Here is a 19917-nt window from a genome sequence, read left to right as displayed (position 1 = left end):
TCATGACAGCTGAGTTTGAGATGACTGCAATGGGTGAACTACAGTGTTTCCTTGCTCTCCAAGTGAACCAACTACAAAATGGTACATTCATTCATTAAAGCAAATAAGCTAAAGAACTTTTAAATAAATTTGAGATTAATGATTGTAAACCATGTAGTACACCCATGGCAACCACCAAGCTAGTCATGACTAATGAGAAGGATGATTTGGTGGATCAAAAATTATATAGAAGCATGATTGGGTCTTTATTGTATCTAACTGCATCTAGGCCAGACATCATGTTTGCAACATGTGTTTGTGCAAGATCCCAATCAGCCCCTAGAAAGTCTAACCTAATAGTTGTGAAAAGGATACTCAGATACATAAAAAGTGATCCCACACTTGGTATCTGGTATCCTGCTAACGGGAATATTAAGTTTTCAGGTTTCACAGACAGTGACTTTGCTGGGTGTAATGCAACACAACAGGCATACTAACTCGCTAGCCAGCAAGCCAGGGAAAGCTACCTATCTTCTTCTGTCCTTATCTTCAAAAAAAAAAAAAAACCCGAATACTTTTGTCTGTAAATACTGCATACCAAATCCTCGATTAGTCGTCCTCCCCGGGGATCAGGAGGGTGCCAATTTCTAGGTGATTGCTTAGTATCTTGGCAAAGCAAAAAGCAAGCAGCTGTTTCAACATCCACTGCTGAGGTATAGTATATAGCTGCTGCAAGCTGTACAGCCCAACTGTTATGGCTTCAAAATCAACTGTTGGATTTTGGTATCACTGCCTTAAAGACACCTCTCATGTTGGACAGTCAGGCAGGAGAAAATATCATCAAAAAACCAGTTTCACATTCAACCACCAAACACATTGACATCAGACATCACTTTGTGAGGGATTGCTATGAAAAAAGGTTTGATTTCTCTGCATCATGTTCATACCAAAGATCAGCTGACAGATGTGCTAACAAAGGCTTTAGACACATCTACCTTTGAAAGCTTGATCTCAAGGATTGGCATGCTTAACATGGAATAACAGGCAAAATCATGTTGTTCTATGAATAAAAAGCATTAAAATGTTTTCAGAAAATCAAAAATTCATCCTTAAAAATAGTTAAAAATAAAAATTTTCATTAATCCTTAAAAGTCTGCCATAACCACTGTTTTGGTTCAAACATCTGTTATGTTGAATTATTTCCACTGTTGAAAGTCAACCTCTGTTCTCTTATTTTCCTTGTTACTCACTGTTGTTAAACCTCAGTGTTTTAATCCACTGATAAGCTATCCACTGATAGCCAAAAGTCAGCCACTGTTTTCATTTTCACCACTGTAAACCACTGATATTGATCCATCAGTGGTTTCCTAAACAACTGTCATCCATTATTCATCAGAGGTTTTCACGTGGACAATACTTAGCCGTCAGATCTTTGTAACCGCTGCCACATCAGCATTCACTTTTTGACCTTATAAAACCCTGATCAAAACCCCAAACAGGGCTTTAACTGTCGAATCGAATTCAAAATTCCTTTCAAAAGCAGTTACCATCAACTTCCTTCAAATTACTTATCTTCTTCTCTTGCAACTACCTACAAATCACTATGACTCTCAATCTCAAAAATCCTCATAATAATTTGTGTACTATTGAGAAAACAGATCAAAACTCAGTGTTTCACTCCATCATTGATGCCCTTTCTTCTTCAAAGTACAAAACTTTTTTAACTTGCAACGCACCAATTTATCAAGAAACCCTACGAGAATTCTGGAAAAATGCAAATGTTCAAATTCAGGTCAAAAAGCCCTGGGGTATTACATCTGAAGTAGGCAAAATTCTTGTATCCATCACTCCACAAACAATCTCTAAGGTTTTGGAGATGAATGACCACACAGGTAGTACTTTTTTCCCTAAACATGAGTATCAGACTGATCTGACCGAAGGGGGTATGAGGGACAAATGGATAAAGCAACTTTGAAAAAAGGGAATTTCCCACCTCCCATGAAATTTTTATTTCATACCCTACTCATGTGTGTTTCAAATAAAACCACAGCTTTCAATGAAATCCCATTAGACATTCAATATCTGGGATATGCTATCATGGCAAAAGCTTATTTTAATTACTCTCGAAAAATTTTCAATGACATAGTTAAAAGTGTTAACAATATAAAAGCCAAAAAGAAAGCATTTTTGTTATTTCCTAGATTTTTGAGTTATTATTTTAAAAAGAGAATACCCGAGGATAGTGCTCATCCAAGGTGCTCCATGTCAAATAAACATTTTGTCCTCTAAAACCTTTACAAGGATTTCAGAGTCAAAAGATTTGAAAACACAAACAGAGGAACCTGAGCAGAATTTAGCTGAGACAACCTCTGCTCCTCAGGCTCCTACTGTTGAGCCCACTGCTCCTGGTGATCACAGTAGCACAACCCCTGCTGTGAAACCCACACCAAAAATCACCAAAAAGCCCATCAAGAAAAAATCCACAAAGCCCCCCAAACCCTCCAAAAAGGTTCCTCTGGAAGATGAGATCCCAGAGGTAATACCTGTGATAACACGAAAGTCACCTGAAACCACTACTGCTACTTCCTCACAGCAGTTGGTAGAAAGATCTCAACCCAAGCCTCAAACTCCTCCTGCATCCTCTCAAAAGGATCAGGTTATATCCACAGGGACACCAAATTATGAAGCTCTGGAATCACTTGATTCCATCTTCCACAGCCCTGCTCCCAAGGCAAATTCTCTTTCAACCCCCATCCTCACTGCACAACTCCCACCATCAATTATACCTCTGTTGGATGCACTTGATATGGATCAGACACAAATCAGTTCTTCTCAACCACCTATCACTGAGAACATACATCAACAAGTGACTGAGTCTGGTTCCTCTATCTTTGCTAACCCACCAACAGCTGAGGAGGTTACACTGCAGGAATTACATGTAATTCCTGTCAGTAGTTCAAGTGGAGTAGCTACTATAGGTATTGAATCCACTGATTTATACCTGGCCAGTAGTTTCATTAGTAAGACTCCCTTGAAGGTAATTTCCTCTTTGGGAACCAAGGTGACCACTAGTGCTTTTCCAATACTCACTGGTGTGTTTACTATGGTAACCTCTGCTGAGGAAAGAAGTCCCCAGTACCAAGAAAAAGGGGCATCAGTGGATGATTTTTGGGAAACTTTTCCTAAGTCAACTACTGATACAACCACTGCTAGTGGGAAATCAAATGATCCCATTCACTTGGGTGATGGTTTAAAATATAAAGAATTGACGGAGAGGGTTGATAAAATTGAAACATCTGTTGCAGATATCAAAAACATGTTGCAACAGTTGTTACAATCTCAAAAGGCTACACCCACTGCTGCATCATCTGCTCCTTCCCCCAATGAGCTTTGGCATCTGTTTCAACCTCTGCTTCACAAACAGAGACAATATGCGGATCAACAACATGAAGTTCAACTTCAAATGATCAGAAATGTCATGGAAGCTAGGTACAAAGATACTCAAGCAGATATCAAAGCCATTAAAGCTCATCTGCTCCAAACCACTAGCACTGCTCCTCCTTCAATCATCTTTGTTGAAAACCCTGATGATGCCAAAAAGGGGAGAAAGGTAAAAAGGGAAAAGAAGGTCTATATATGCCACCAGATCTAATGTCTAAACTTGTGGTAGAAATTCCAAGGCCAGATGGTTGTAAAAAGGTTGATGTGACTCTAAATGCATTTGCTGATCTAAAAGCAAACAAAAAAGAGTTAGTGGAAATAAAAGGGTCAAAAAGATTTGAGCAAGAGAAGAAAGTTATGATGGAAAAGGAAGAGCAGGGTACTTCTACAACCAAAAGAAGAAAGCCTACCAGAAAGGTTAGTCAACCCAAAACCACACCTTCCAAAACCACCAAACATACTCCTCAAATCCCCAAAAGTTCCTCACATCAAACCACCAAACCAACAGATGTTAAGACACCTGTTGTATCAACATTTGTTGGTACTTCAGTGGTTTCAACAAATGTTATCCCAACCACTGTCATCACCACTTCATCAACCAACACTCAATCCACTGCTACACCACAAACAAAACCACCATCACAAAAACCACCACCTGCCATAAAGCAGAAGACAACAGTTGATACATCAACAGTTGTAGTGACAATAGTGGTTGAAACACCAGTTGTTTCAATAACTGTTAGTCAATCACCCATCACTTCAAATAACCCTTCTCAAGCCATAATTCCTTTTGTTCCAAACCTACAAACAAAATCACCTTCTCCCAAAAAGGTGTATACAAGAAAAAGAAAATTTCAGGTGCATGATGATGACATACCAGCACCTGATCCTGTTTCATCTGCACCTTACAATTTCACCAAACCTCAACCATTCATTCCACCAACCTTAGCCAACCCAATCAAAGATCCAAAAGTACTTGAAGGATATGACCCTGCTGATGTGATACCAGTAGCAGCTAGTTATCCACTAGAATTGCATGCAGTAAAGAATGAAATAAAGCAGTTCTACACAGTGGATGATCCTTCAAAAAGAAAATTCCCCTCTCTGGTTGGTTTTAGAGATCCAGTAAACATGGATGAATACCTAAAACTCAAAGCCAGGCAAGCTGAAATGAGAGCTAGACTTAAATGCAAAGGGGAAAGTGACAATGTCATCTCAAATCATATGCAGTATCTGCTTACCAAAGTCAAACAATTGAAAGATTATGCAAGATATTTGAGTAAAGAAATGTCCAACCTGCCACCAGAAGCTAATCTACAACAGGAAATGAGAAAAGACCTTCTTGCTTTGATCATGAGGGGAAAATTCTATCCTGCCAAGGTTGAGCAGTTCAAAGACTGGCCACTCATTACTCTGAAACATGAAGCAAATAGAATTGAAAGAATCAAGAATGATCCAGGAATGTAAAGATCAGCACCAAATTGGAGGAAATACAAAAAGACAATTGCTGATCTTACCTTGGAGTATAAAAGAAAGAAGCAAGAGTTGGTTGCAGCAAAGGTTGGTACAGCCAAAGACATAGCAAAATGGACAAGGCAATACACTGATGAGGCTTATGAAAGGCTGAGAAAAAGGAGAGAGATAGATCCTAGCCTTCCAAAGAAGCTTGAATACAAAGACAAGAAAACTAATGATCTACAGCAGCAGGCCCTTTCTCTGAAGACCTTGTTCACATCTTCTGATACTTCTATCATTGCCAAAAATCAAAGAAAGAAGCAAAAACAGATGGATGAAAAGGAAGTGAAGGCTCAGGAAGATTTCATTATGAAAGAAGCTCTTCAAAGAATGATTGCAGAAAATCAAGACTCAGCAAAATCACAAGATTCTGTCAAAGGAGTCATAAGTAGGCCTCCTTCACCAAACTCATCAAAAATAAAGACTCTCCCAAGAAACCCACTGGATTCAAAAATACTAAAGTGGAAGTCTGATCAAAAGACCCACGTATTGACTCTGCTCAAATCCAGTGGTGAGGTGAAGCATATATCAACGGAAAATGTACTTGGCCTAAGTGTAGAAGATTTACAAGATCTCCTTGAGCTTACACTGTGCAGGGATGAAAATCATGAAGATTCCATGAACTTTGAATTACAATTCAAAGGTCAAGTCAGAGAATTATTGATGAGACAATAAAAATCCAGAATAATGAAGAGTTTTGGCATCATCTGTTCCACGGGGAGATTTTTGGGATTGAACCCTACAAAGGAACAGTTGATAAAGCCACAACTGGTTCAGATCAGTGGATTCATCATAAGCAGTTGTTTGCATCAGATCTTTCCCCTTGAAAGTGGCCCTAACATCTAATGACCTCTAAGTACTGCTCTTCACAACAACTGCTGATCCCTAAAAACTGTTGAAGATAAAGCACTGATGCCCAATCTATTGATGCAACTCAAGTACTGCTGAAGACCTAAAGCACTGCTGAAGCTACAACGGTGGAATGGAGAATCAGTGGTTTAGTTATGCTTTGTATTTGTTTTATGTAAATCAGTAGTTTAGTATCAGTGTTTGTATTGATCAGTGGCTGTAGGTTGTTAGGAGGTTAGATGTCACTTTCATGGTGACGTCAGCCAAAGATGCTTAGTGGTTTGTTCTGTACTATAAATAGAACAGTACCCTGTACTATGTTATTAGCTCTTTTGCACAAGTCATTTTGTGCGAACAATCAAGTGAGCTCAGGCTGAGGGGGAGATTAGTGCATGCATGCATTGTGATTGATTATTGTAATAAATACAATCATTTGATTATGAGATAAACATGTTTGCTGAAAACTATTTCTTCCATTGATTGTGTGTTGAAATTTGTTTGATTTATTTCCGCTGCAATTTACTCTGTTTCATCTTCATTCTAATCAAACGAACACAATCAAAAGAAACTCAGATCCTAACAAGAATCTTCTAAGTGCTAAAAGTGAGTTCAAACTCAATTTTTTCATCTTTCTCCATCACTTCTTCTTCTACAAAGCTTGGAATACCTCTAGGAGTGTTTTCACAGGTTTACCATGGTAAACTGTAGGATCGTTTTCAGACCCAAAATGAGTCGATCAGAAGAGTTTTTGCTCAATACGAGAGGCGGAAACAAACGTATTGAGGTAATTCAGCTAGATATTCACATTAAACTGTCTTTTGATTGATTTGACAAAGTTTTACAGCGAGTAGACACTTCGGCAGCAGTTCGGTACTGAAACCGGAAATCACATTCACACGAAATCGCTATTTCGCACGAAATCAACACCTCCTAACCCATATTTAACAGTTTTCTCGTACTACGTGCCTTGATCTATCTAATACATTATAAGACTCGATACAAGACGAAGTCGACAGACATATGCACCAACAGACTCCCCCTTAGATGTTGACGAAGTCTTCAGTATCGAGTCTTCAATCTTCAGTCATCTCGAACTCTTCCAAAGTATCTGACAATGTAAAGCATCCTCAATCTTCTTTCTTTTCTTCATTTCCAGGATATCAACCTGGCTCTTTCTTCACTCTAATTCTCTTGATCAGATCTCTTGATTCCTTAAGTTCATCAGTATCAGCAGTTTGCGCAATCCCACAGATCTATGATCAGATCCTGGCTCTTCAAACTCCTCTTATGCTAGCAGACTCCCCCTTAAATTGTACTTGGAATCGTAGTCTGGCTTTCAGATGTTCAGGATCGAAACCTGGCTTACCTGCACATTCTCTACCTCAAAATAAATTTCACAAATTTAAAATTTGACAAATTTATTCACCACTTGCAGGTATTAATCAATTCATAAATGATTTTACAATGTTAATCTCTGATGAACCACTTGTAGAAATAACATTCAAAGTATTTTCTCATTTTACACAGACTCCCCCTCATGAATTGTTCATCATGTTTAGCACTTGGAATTTTGAAAATCAGTTTTTCATCATCAGTTGTCGAAAATCTTTTTGGATTTCCACAAATTTATGCTAAAACACACTAAAAATCTTTTTGGATTTTTGATTGTAATGAAATACAGTAAACAAATATTTACAGACAATATTTTTGTGAGTTTGTGTAAGAGGATCATTTCAGTTTATGAGACAAATCACTAACACCGTTAAGCTTAAACATTTTAAGTTCTAAACAATTCAATTAGATTGTCAGTATATTAATCCACTTAAATTTTCACACAAATTTCAACTGTTTCGAGATACGAGATTAGTGTATTAAGCACTTAAACTTATTCGCGTGTCCCACCTTAGAATATACTCCCGTATCCAGACTTCTATATTCAGTCTTACAGGTGAATGTACACTAATGATATCTATAAATGGGTAGATGCGAGACCATGAGAGCTCAGGCTAGAACTTCCGTTCGTACAAAGAGATGACGGCTCGACTTTAGGTGTGTCCCGTTTGGGGATCTTTTCTTCAATAGCACATGATTAGCATTTTTCAATGTTTCATCATTTTTTGTACTGAGGGTTGGCATTAAGTATAAAGCTTATGTAAAGTATTATACGAGGACTAGGCTATTGCTCCCGCAAAATCAGAAGTCCTGGTATAATACCCCAGATATCACCACGCACAAAGACCTAGTATTTCAGAAATAGAAAATCTATCAAACAAGATTTCGGGGGTTACCCATATATCCGAGAGATGTTCCCCACGATATAAGTAAGTATTTGAATTTAGGTTTATATCTCGAAAACAATCTATTAAATGTGTAAAAACCAACTGACACATCCGCAGTGAGATCGTTTATCACATTTTTTACTTTACAATTCTTTAGCGTGTTGTGATAGTCCACTGATGTACTATCATTTCCTCTTTTTCACAACAAAACTTTTTTCATTTTTCTATGTTTTTGGCTTTTTGGATTTTATCATGTTTTTGGATTTTTCAAATTTTCGAAATTTCTAAATTTTTACTCCCCCTAAAATCAAAACATGTTTCAATTTTGATTTTTAAAAAATTTGAAAGCAAACTGTACAATAAAATGACAAACTGATGTGAATTGCTTCAATTCGCCATTCATTCAACATAAACAATTAGAACTCCCCCTTACAACAAACTATTTTCCCTTTATGATTTCAAAACACTTAAGTTTGTTTTAATCAAAATGGTTTTTCCGGAAAATAAGTTTTGTTGATTTTACCACTTGTAGGTTGGGGATTACTTCATCACTTTGTTTTTCTTCACAACCACTTGTAGGAAATCAAGTACAATTTAATGTCCCTGATTAACCACTTGTAATTGAAAACCCAATTTTCTACCACTTGTAGGTTCACAAACCAATCATACCACTTGTAAGATAAGATATGACAAAATCAAGAAACACTACCACTTATAAAGCGAAATTTCACAGTTGTGAATTTCTCAAGAAAGATGCCGATTCCTACTCCCCAATTACCAACCTGGGAGTTCCGGCAAGTCAGGTTTTTTAGTTAAAGAGATTCTCCCAAGCCTGACAGACCTTGGGAGATTCCGAGTTATCAACACTCGGTTTCATACCTTTCATCTTCTTCTCATAAAATTCCTTTACCCCTTTTGCCTTCCCATTAATCATTTTTCCAAAAATATGTTTCACTTTGGGGTTAAAGGCTTTTTCAACATCAAATTCTTTCTTTTCAGAAAAGAATTGATTTGAAATCTCAACTTTGCCAACTTTTTGTTTAAAATTCTCAGCCCTTAATGGTGGAAAATTTGCATCATCCATTGGACGAACTGATTTTTCACCTTTTGATTCAACATGTGGCTCCTCTGACTTTGTGGAATCAGACTCATCGCCAGAAGATAGCTCCTATGATTTTAATGAATCAAAATCATTGCTAAAACTATCATCAGACCTCTTAACAACCCATTTCTGATTGTCAAGATTTGATTTTCTCTTGTAAAACCTTTTTGAACATTCACCAACCTCAAATTTTTTGAGTTTTTGAAAACTATAAAAGGTTTGGTTGGTGGTTCATTTTCAACCATCTTTTCTTTCATTTTGAGAGACACTCCCTGTTTTGATTGAATTGCCATATGACAATTCCTAGCAATATGACTAATTGTTTTGCATTGAAAACAAGTTCTTGTCTCTTTTTCTGAACAACTTCATTCTTCATTTCATCTTGCTTCTTTGCAAGGAATTCTCTGTTTGATTGCTTCCAGAATGAGCTTTTCTCCTCTTCTTCCGAGCTTGCTCCAGAAACAAATACAGTTTTTGGTTTATAAGTTTTCTCATTTTTATAATTTTCTGGTGGAATAAAACCTAAACCTTTCTTTTTGAAATTACCGTTATGGTTTGGTTTCTTTCGATAACCTGAACCAGAACTGTAACCCTTTTTCTTGTTTTCTCTTTGTTGAACTCTTGAGGTGTATTTTTTAGGTTTTTCATTAAGATTTACATCTTTTATTTCAGAAATATTAATTTTTGTTAATTTGAAAACCTTTTTGATCATTTCAGTTTTGACACCTCTTATTGGAAATTCTTCATCAGAATATAATTTGTCAGAATCATTCAAAGTATATGCCACTTTAAACATTTCATCATCCAAATTAGATTTTGATAACAAGAATTCTTTATTGTAAACTATTTTGCCATGTTTGACTTTTGAACTTGACGTGTCGGGTTCAGACTTTGACTCTGATTTTGACTCCGACTTTGACTCCTCGGTTTCATCGTTATCTAACACATGATCCACCACTTTCTTCATCAATTGAGATTGTTGATCAGTGTCAGACGATGTGAAAGTGATATCAATGTTTTCTGGCAAATTTTCTGACAAATTTTCTGATGGTTCAGATTCCCACTTTAAGTTGGTTGCTTTTTCGACTCTTTCTGAATTTGGATTTCGTGGCGAATATCCATTTTCAAGCGGGGGTGGACACTTGTTGTAACTGACACTTTGTTTCTTACCAGAATTTTTCACTTCAGTTTCTCTTTTGTTTCAGAAGTCTTTTCTTCAGATGTTTCTTCTTCAAATGCCTTCATGCCTTCAACTGTTGGATAGATCCTGTCAATAACATAAGAAGTACATGAGTAACTTTTTAACAATCTGTTTACTCTTTCTGTTTCAATCCTTTAGGTTTCCAGTTTTTGTTCTAGCACAGCACACTTCTCAATATAATTGTTGAAAACTTTCTGCTTTGTCATGAAAGCTCCTTGAAGTGTCTTCATAGTTGTTGCTTGTTCACTGCTTGATTGATTATACTGATTCATTGCCTAATTCAGAACATCATACGATTCTTTCAATATGTTCATATTATGAATCAAAGTACTGTTTTGCTTCTTCACTGCTTCACAGTTTTCACATTTCATAGGAATCTTTTGTACATCTGCTTCTGCTTCAAGTTTGAAAACTGGAACTTCTTTTACCTTTCTCTTGATCACCGGAACTTCTTCACCATCACTGCTGACTGGTTTTTTAACTTTCTTCTTTTTCTTTCGAATCTTTCCATCATCACTGTCACTCTCCTCCATCATTCTTAAATGCTCTTCCATTCTTCTTGCATAATAATCATTATCATTATTGCTGTCTTCAGCAACTCGAGCAACAAAAGCTTTGGCTTTTAAAATCTCTTTATCCGGACAATACGTATCCCAGCTAAAATTTTCCCAGCTAAAACCTTTTGGTAATCTTTCATCATCTTGATCTATCAGAAATGCTTTGCTGTCAGCTGAAATATATCTATCCCAGCTGGATCCTTTTGTTGAATTTTTATCATCTTGATTCACCATACAAGCTCTCTTTGATGATTCCTCGATTGCCTTCTTAGCATGAGCAGTTTGTGGTTCTTGTTGTTGTTGAGCAACTTGAATGATAAACTGCTTTCCGATAGTAGTCATTGTTGTTGAAAGGATTTTGAGCTCCACTTGTTTCACCATTCGTGCACTCTCTCCTGAAGTGTCCTTTTTCCCTGCAACGAAAACAAGTAACTTTAGATTTATCAAAACCTAAAGTAGAAACATTTGCATCACGGAAATCATCTCTTCCCGTAATTTGTTTAAACTTTTCGACTCTCCTCAACACACTCGCCAAACACCACTTTATATCCATCAACTCCATTTCCTCAGCATCAATCTGACCGTAATCCTCTTTTGTTAGCCTTGGATTCCGGATCCTTCCTGCGATTAAACTCCCGTATGATTCAACTACAGTCACCAACAGAGACATATGACTCTTTGCAACTTCTTCTGAGTAATTCTAATCATTTTCAAGGTTTAGGGCAATGTTGCATTGTATAACTTTGCCATTCTTTGTTGTTGACAAGTTTGGATCAAATGATGGATATGAAGAAAAACTCGTTTTGCTGTTTGATCCTTTAGATGACCCTCCAGATGAACTCTTAGCATTGAATGCAGTTTCAATTTTCGGTGACATGTTGGTCTTATCATTGATACCTGCTTTGTAATAAAGACCGATATCTTGTTCACCATCAAAGTCTTTCATTCTTGAGATCTTTCGTTGTTCCATTTCTTGAGCTTCAAGTTTCTCAATGAACTTACTCAGTGTTAGATTGCTAAAATCTAATCTTATTTCTCAACATCATCAGATACGTGCCCCAAGTTTCATGTGGCAACGCATCAACCAGCTTTTCAATCAATTCTTCATTATCCTTTGTGATGCTCACCCTTTTCATGTTGACTGACAAATTGCAGTATCTTTCAATGATCTGCTTGGTGCTCTCAGTTCTCAAACCACGAAATAGATCAAATTCCTTTTTCAAAAGTGATTTTTTGTTCTTGATCATTTCTTTACTTCCAACAAACTTTGATTTTAAAGCTTTCCAAATTGGATATGCACTTCCATTGTGTTGCAATAAAACCAATATATCTTCCTTAACTGCTTGATGTAACAAACTAGTCATCATTTTTTCATCTTTGTATTTCTTTTTCTCCTCTGCACTTAGATCTTTAATTGCAATAATCTCCTCATCATCATTCATAGGTCTAACATATTTCGTTTCAACACATTCCCAAGCATCCAAGTAATTTGCTTGAACCCAATTCTCAAATCGTTCTTCCCATCCTTTATACTCTTTAATATTCATGAGTTTAGGCGGGTTTTGCATGGTGCCCGTTTCATTTTCCAACATTGTGTTCTGAGCAATACTGATCGGAGTAGCAAAGGCGTTATAAAATTCCTCTTCCATGATTCGGTTTCAAAATTTTACAAACTGATCTTTCAAACGAAATAGACAACTTTCAAACGAAACACTGATGCGAAATACACTTCAAACGAAATGACCTTGTTCAAACGAAATAGCCTATTTGATGCGAAATGACTGTTTTCGTGCGAAATAACACACTTTCAAATGAAAAGAACAATTGATTTCGTGTGAAATGATGAACTGATTTCGTACGAAATGAAACTTGATTTCGTGCGAAATCAAACTTGATTTCGTGCGAAATGAACCTTAAAATGCTATTTCGTACGAAATGAAACACTCATTTCGTGCGAAATGCTGCTGATGTCATCATCTCGAGCTGATTTTGTCAAAATTGATCAGGTTTTTGTCCGATTTTAAGTCTGAAACTTTCAAGGGTTTGTTAAAACACTATTGCGCGTATAATGTGAGAAATTCAAGACATTTTGACCAAGTTTTCATGGTTAATTTTGAAAAGCAGGTGTAGAAATCAGAATTTGCAGCTGAATTGGTAAGAACTCTTCCTCCTGAGCTCTGATACTACTTGTAGGATCGTTTTCAGACCCGAAATGAGTCGATCAGAAGAGTTTTTGCTCAATACGAGAGGCGGAAACAAACGTATTGAGGTAATTCAGCTAGATATTCACTTTAAACTGTCTTTTGATTGATTTGACAAAGTTTTACAGTGAGTAGACACTTCGGCAGCAGTTCGGTACTGAAACCGGAAAGTTACAAATGAAATGGCACGAAGGGTATTTATAGGCAAGCCTATTTCGCACGAACATGCACATGCGAAATCACATTCACACGAAATCACTATTTCGTGCGAAATAACCTGTTGGTTTCGTGCGAAATGACAATCTGTCATTTCTTGCTAAATGACCTCCTAACCCATATTTAACAGTTTTCTCGTACTACGTGCCTTGATCTATCTAATACATTATAAGACTCGATACAAGACGAAGTCGACAGATATATGCACCAACATAAACTAAAATGGAACATCACCATTTTGAGGTCCAAACTTTCTATTTTGGAAGATTATATGGAAAACTTTTATGAACTTTACTTTTTCTTCATGAATCTCATGCTCAACATCTTCCTAAACCCACCTATGGTGAAGGGACTTGTTGGAGCTTGATTCTTACAAGTTTAGAGGTGCAAATACCCTCTAACCTTTCTGTTTTGATAGGGTTTAAGATAACCCACAAGTGTTGAAGTCATCCAAGCCTACCATAGTTCATATGGCAAGAATTGTGTTGTGATGAAAGTGTGAACCTTAGAAGCCTTGGCTACCTAAATTGCTCCACACCTCACTTGATGTTTTATCTTGCTATTCCAAGTGGCTTACTAGTCCTAAAGTAACACAACCCTGTCTAGCCTCCAACACTTAGTTCATTCTTTCCATGTTGAGACGGCACACCCGGGTTGATCTTACTTGGCTACTTGATGATATATTAGATAGTTGTACTTTTCCTTTTCATTCATGACCATCTGAATCATCCTTGTGATGATTTGTGCATTGGCGAATTCATACAATGAGGTTAATCTTACCTCCATGCTTGACTTATATGACATCTATGATACTCTTGATGGACTTAGCTTTAGGATTATTATATAAAATATACATATAGCCGAATTTATGATGCTAATCGGTTTATGATCATGTGTCATGAACTTAGGTTACTTTATCTAATGTTCTAAACTTCTCGTTTTCGATTCTAATGGGCAAACTAGGACCCATTAAATCACACACAAACTTGGTGTCGAAACGAGTACTTAGACAAGATATACTTTACGAATACATACTTTTTGTACTTTAAATTCCAATCCGAATCCTTCGTCATAATTTTGAATACACACACACCTTCGTTTACCCCATGGGGAAATCGAATATGGGACATAAACTTCGTTGAGTTCAGTGGGAGCTATTGCTGAAATCTAAAAGAGCCGGTGGTATGGGCTTAGGGAGCATTCAAGGATTCAATTTCGCTATGTTAGCTAAGTGGTGGTAGAGGTTCAAAGCGAAACCACACCAACTTTGGGTTGAGGTGGTGGCGGCTATTCATAACGGGAACGGGACAAACAATTCGCCTCTTTTCATCCCGTTGAAAACGACGCATCCGGGGATTTGGAAGGACGTTGGGTCGGTGGAAATGGCTCTGTCAAAAATTGGTATAAACATTAAGGAGAACCTAGAGGCGGAGGGGGTTGCTTGGAAATGGCAAAGTGATCCGAATGGGTCTTTTTCAGTCAAATAGGTTCGCTTGGACATCGAAAAGGTTGGTGCGGAGGAGGGAAACGACAGTTTTATTTACGGCTGGAATAACTGGGCTACTCTGAAAGCAAATTACCTGTTGTGGAGGGCTATAATCGGCAAGGTTGCCTCGAAAGTGGGTCTGATTCACAGGGGTATTCCGTTCACGGACAACCTTTGCCCTCGATGTGGGATTGTCGACGAGGACCCAGACCATATCTTTGTTAACTGCATGTGGTCGAAGTGCATATGGTGGAACATTTTGGCTTGGGTCCGAATCGGGTTCCATGCTGATGCTACTAACCTTAACAATCTCATTTCCTATATTAAAAACAGCCCGGGTGGGAAAGTTTGGAAAAGGATCGTTTACACGATAGCTATCGCGACAGTTTGGAGAATTTGGAGTGATAGAAACAAGAAAGCGTTTGAAGACATCTTCATTCCAGTTAACAAGTCCGTGGAACAGATTAAAGAGGATGCTTTCCCTTGGGTTTGTAACCGATCGAACCTTAAGGCGCCAGAGTGGGAAAAATGGAAGGTTTTTGATATATTAGAGCTGATGTATGTGTTTTTGTCTTTGCTTCCGTCGGTTTCTTGTGTTGTTTTCAGCCTCTTGTTGGCTCTTTATATATATATATATATATATGTATATATATATATATATAAACTATAAAGTGTGGTTGTCGTACAAAAAAAATAGCCTTTGACTGGTCAAAATATAAAAAATAGTCGTTTGACATCCCATAAGATGGGATTTCACAAATTCCCATACGGCTCAAGTTAAAAACCAATAACTTTCCTTAGCAATCACTCACATTTTATCACGTGCCAAAAAAAATCTGAAACCGTACAACTATTATTTTTGTCTTTTGGAGAGAGGTTATCTAACAACTTTTGTCTCACGCTTTTAATTATTTTTGGTACAGGCTATTATTTTTTTGTCCCTTGAAAAAAAAAACAAAAACAATGACGTGTTCTAATTATTATTTTTGGTACAAACCCATGCGTAACATGTTTCATATTTATACTAACTAGTCTTATTCGCCCGCACTACGCGGCGAAAACTCAATCGATAGTGGTTCAGACCGGAAGAGAAAATCCAATAAAGAAACTCGTGATATGTCCAAAAGAATACTTCGATCTAAAACCGTAAAAACGTATATTGGTTCCAATAATATTGATAACGATATAAATTGGAATTGTTCGGTCGGAATCAGTTCAGTTCAATTCGTCATGGTACTTGTTTATGATACTCATAAAAACTCTAATCTAAATACAGCTCCGTTAAGTTTTTAATAAAATTTACACTGATATTAACATTGTTCAATTGGTATTGACTGGATATGACACAATAGCGGTAACGTATCATTACGGTATGTGAGAAATTACAAATGTAATTTGTTAGAAGAGTATTATTAAATCTAATATAAAGAAATATAATTAAAATAAAAGATATGTCTTTAAAACAAAATTTATTGCACATTTATAGTTCATGACCATTTTATCTTAACTAGTTGGTTTACCGCTCGCGCGTTACGGCGAGGATCCAAGTCATCCTAATGCTAGTATAAAATGTGAGGTTTTAATTGATTTATCGGCGAAAAAAACACCAACAAACTGGCCTAGAAAGTTATAATACATCAAAAACACCACATAGAACCAAGAACCAAATGTAACCTATACACATCAGTAAACACAATATATCTAATGTAACGCAGACCAAATTTTCTTTCATTAGACCAAATCTTCTTCATTAATTTCTCACCCATGTTCTGCCCCGATTAGCATAAAGATGTAGAAGACAAAAACTGTGAGATACATCTCCGACTGAATAGTGTCTCCTTTATTTGATTAGAACACTCATATCCCGTCCAACAAAATTTTTTTTAACTACAACGTCACTAAAAAATGTATATTGATACTCAACAAAAGAAAAACCAAGCTTAAAAACCAATATGCCCAAATGTATACTAATAGTCCACCAAAATCCAACCTAACACCACATGTATGTTGTCAATTTTCAAATACCATGGTAACAAATAAATCATGCTGTGAATTTGCAATTATGTGTACGAGTTAGCATGTGAAAAAATAAATTATATAAATAAATTTGATGAGTGATACTTTAGGATTCAAAGAACTTACTAGATCCACGGTGAAAATGAAGTAGTAGCGAAGATAGTGGAATCAAAATAATAGCGGAGATAGTGGCGTCCAACGAAATGATTTCCGGTGGCCAATTGATGAACCATATATCACATCCCTATAGCACAGAGCATGCAAATGCGATCACATTCACTCCCATGTCCCATGGAGTATCTGCAAATACACAAAAGTTATAGAACATGTGAAAAGTAAGTATATGATTCAATAATTATCACCAAATTTTTTCAGACAAACAGTTTCTAGTGTGTGTTATAAATTATAACATGGAAATTTTCTCATATTTAGAAAAAAAATTCATAGCAAAGAACATGAATCAACAGCACCATGGATCACATATAGATTGTGTAGTTGTGCATGTTTTGATTTCACCTTGAAAGGTACACATGATTAGTTGAAAAGCCCAATAGTAATAATTTTAAGTATGCATTCATAGTGAATTCGATGAATATTGCACATTAAATTCATAGGCTTTCATTGTAATTTTATATCGAACAGAAAATTACTTGTAATCTAGACCCTAATCTCGCTAAGCTAACCTTTATTCCTTTTCTAATTAGAAGTGTGGAATAAGAGAAATCAAAGAATGTACACCTGAAGAGACGTAGTAAGAAGGATTGAGTCTAGACCACCTCCAACCACTAACCACCACTTGATCGGCGGCCGGAGAGGGTCTCCACCACCGACAATCATCACGGCAGCCACCACCACTATCAACCATCACCATTATAGTCCCTTTGTACTACCACCACAACCTTACCAACCACAATTACCAAGCTAACACCTCTGACCGGTGGCTGAAAAGGGTCTTCGCAGCCGACAACCACCATAAATCACCATCACAAGATTCACAACATCATCAGTCGGCATACATACCACTACCGTTACTGTTCACCACCTGAACTACCAGCAACAACCACCTTTGCTCTTCGCCGGAACCACCATCAACAATCACCTTCGCTATGCAACTCTACAAGTGATATTAACTGACTATAACTCAATACTTAAGATTAAAACACGTCTTGTTTTTTCCTCTTACTATTCTATCTAAATTCAAGATTTTTGAAGTTTCCATATAAGTTTTATGTTTTTCCTACTATGAATCATCAATGTTGAAAAATATACTTGAACAGGTAGCACCAGTTTGTGATCACAAAGGCCTTCATGAAAAAGAAAAATTGTGTATTCAGGCTAAATATGGTCAACCCATCCATGCACAACCAAAATAACATCATTCATAAATCAAAGTTTCTACCCCATTATTAATGTTCAACACTCAAACTGCTCAGAAACAACTTTACCCATTATAGTTTGCAATTATGGTGTCTGTCAGGATACTGTTCTCATTAATCTTCACAAAATAACAGATCTTGAAATCCGTCATGAAATTTCGAGCAAAGAAATAAAAATCCATCAAAAAGTGATTGAAAATAGCAAAATCAAATCAAAGGGATTGTTTTTTCCTCACTTGAACTGAAGAAGACCGAGAAGCATACACCCACCGTTGACAAACGCTGTGTAATTTTCGTAAATTCAATCACTACAAACACAAACAAAAATCTGAAGAAAACTGAACAGTCTATAGATAAAGGTGAAGCGACGGCAAGATTTGGGACCTGAAACAAACAATACCGAGAAATTGGAGGAAAGCTCCTCTACCAAGCTGCTCAATAAACTCGTAATCTCCAATCTTTGACCTGCCATTGCCATTTTTTTTGCTTCCATTTCTGACGGGTTCTTGTAACCCTAGATCAGAGTAAAAAACCTCAATTTTTAGCCCCAAATGTCAAATAGTTCAACGAATTAATTAAAACTCGAGCAAAACATGAATGCTAAGTTACCGGAGAAAGTATCTGATCACCGGCGTGAAGGCTCGGCGGCCGGCGAAAGCAACCATTTCTCTCTCTCTCTAATCACATTCTCTAAGTCTGGCTTCATCTTCAAATCAAGTGTCTAACCCTCAGTTTCATGCTTTCTTTTCATAATGAAAGTGAATCATGGTGGTGGAATGCAAAAGGGAACATATATGGTTTGATGGGGAGAAGACACGATTTCACCGGCTGGCCAAAAAAAAAAGGTCCAATGATCACATGCCAGCAGCCGTGTATCACTGTTCATTTCATTGTATTATTAATATATTAATATTAATATTAATATTAATATTAATATTAATATTAATTATTAATATTAATTATTAATATTAATATTAATTAACTAGTGATGTTCTCCTGCGCTTCACGGCGGGGATTAAGTCGGTATCAATTTGGTTCGTTACAGTATCTGCACTCGATATGAGTAATTGAAACTTGAAAGAGAAAGCACTACATCGATCAAAACCAAAAAAAATACACATATTGATATGGTACCTATATATGTTGTTCAGTTGATATCGGTTCAGTTCGCTTGCATTTTATGTTTATTCTATTTCACCATTACGATATTTTTTTGAAAACGGATATTCTGCCACTATCGTACCAAGTCCAATCGAAACTAATTGAAAACATTTGTATCGGTACTAATATTTTTTTTAGTTTTTTTTTGTTTTCAATAAACTGATACTGTATCGCTACCATATTGTACCGAACATCATCGGTACTGGTATACATTCCGTTTTATTGTTTCCTCTTTGATAATGAATACTTTGATCGTATCTTTAAAGTTATATGAGATAACAAAATATACTTAAATCAATTAAAATAATAAACAAATAACATAATAAAACCTTAGAAAAAACAATATTGAAAAAAATCAAAAACAATTGTTCCCCTCTTTTTATTTCAACATTACGATATATTTTTTTTAAACGGATATTGTGTCGCTATCGTACCAAATTCAATTAAAACCGATTGAATAACATCTGTATCCGTATCAATATTTATTTTTAGGGGTTTTGCTTTCGATGAGTTAATATCATGTGATTTTACTTTCGAT

At 36.5% G+C, this 19917-nt stretch overlaps 1 long non-coding RNA gene across 10 annotated transcripts; it reads right to left on the bottom strand.

Moving 5' to 3' along the window:
* Positions 1-6615: 6615 nt before the first annotated feature.
* Positions 6616-19082, bottom strand: LOC110929820. 10 transcript variants are annotated; one of them, XR_004889492.1, is made up of 5 exons: positions 18828-19082; positions 18603-18732; positions 17581-18526; positions 16969-17142; positions 6616-7150 (listed from the first exon to the last, which is right to left on the bottom strand). It is a non-coding gene; the product is annotated as an uncharacterized LOC110929820 (long non-coding RNA). The 10 variants fall into 10 exon arrangements; XR_004889493.1 differs by lacking the exon at positions 6616-7150 and adding an exon at positions 16640-16872; XR_004889490.1 differs by lacking the exon at positions 6616-7150 and having other exon boundaries at positions 16640-17142; positions 17581-17956; positions 18112-18526.
* Positions 19083-19917: the final 835 nt, after the last annotated feature.

Source organism: Helianthus annuus, chromosome 3 (assembly GCF_002127325.2).
Source record: "Helianthus annuus cultivar XRQ/B chromosome 3, HanXRQr2.0-SUNRISE, whole genome shotgun sequence".
Taxonomy (NCBI): domain Eukaryota; kingdom Viridiplantae; phylum Streptophyta; class Magnoliopsida; order Asterales; family Asteraceae; genus Helianthus; species Helianthus annuus.
This window is presented reverse-complemented; position numbering and strand designations above follow the sequence as displayed.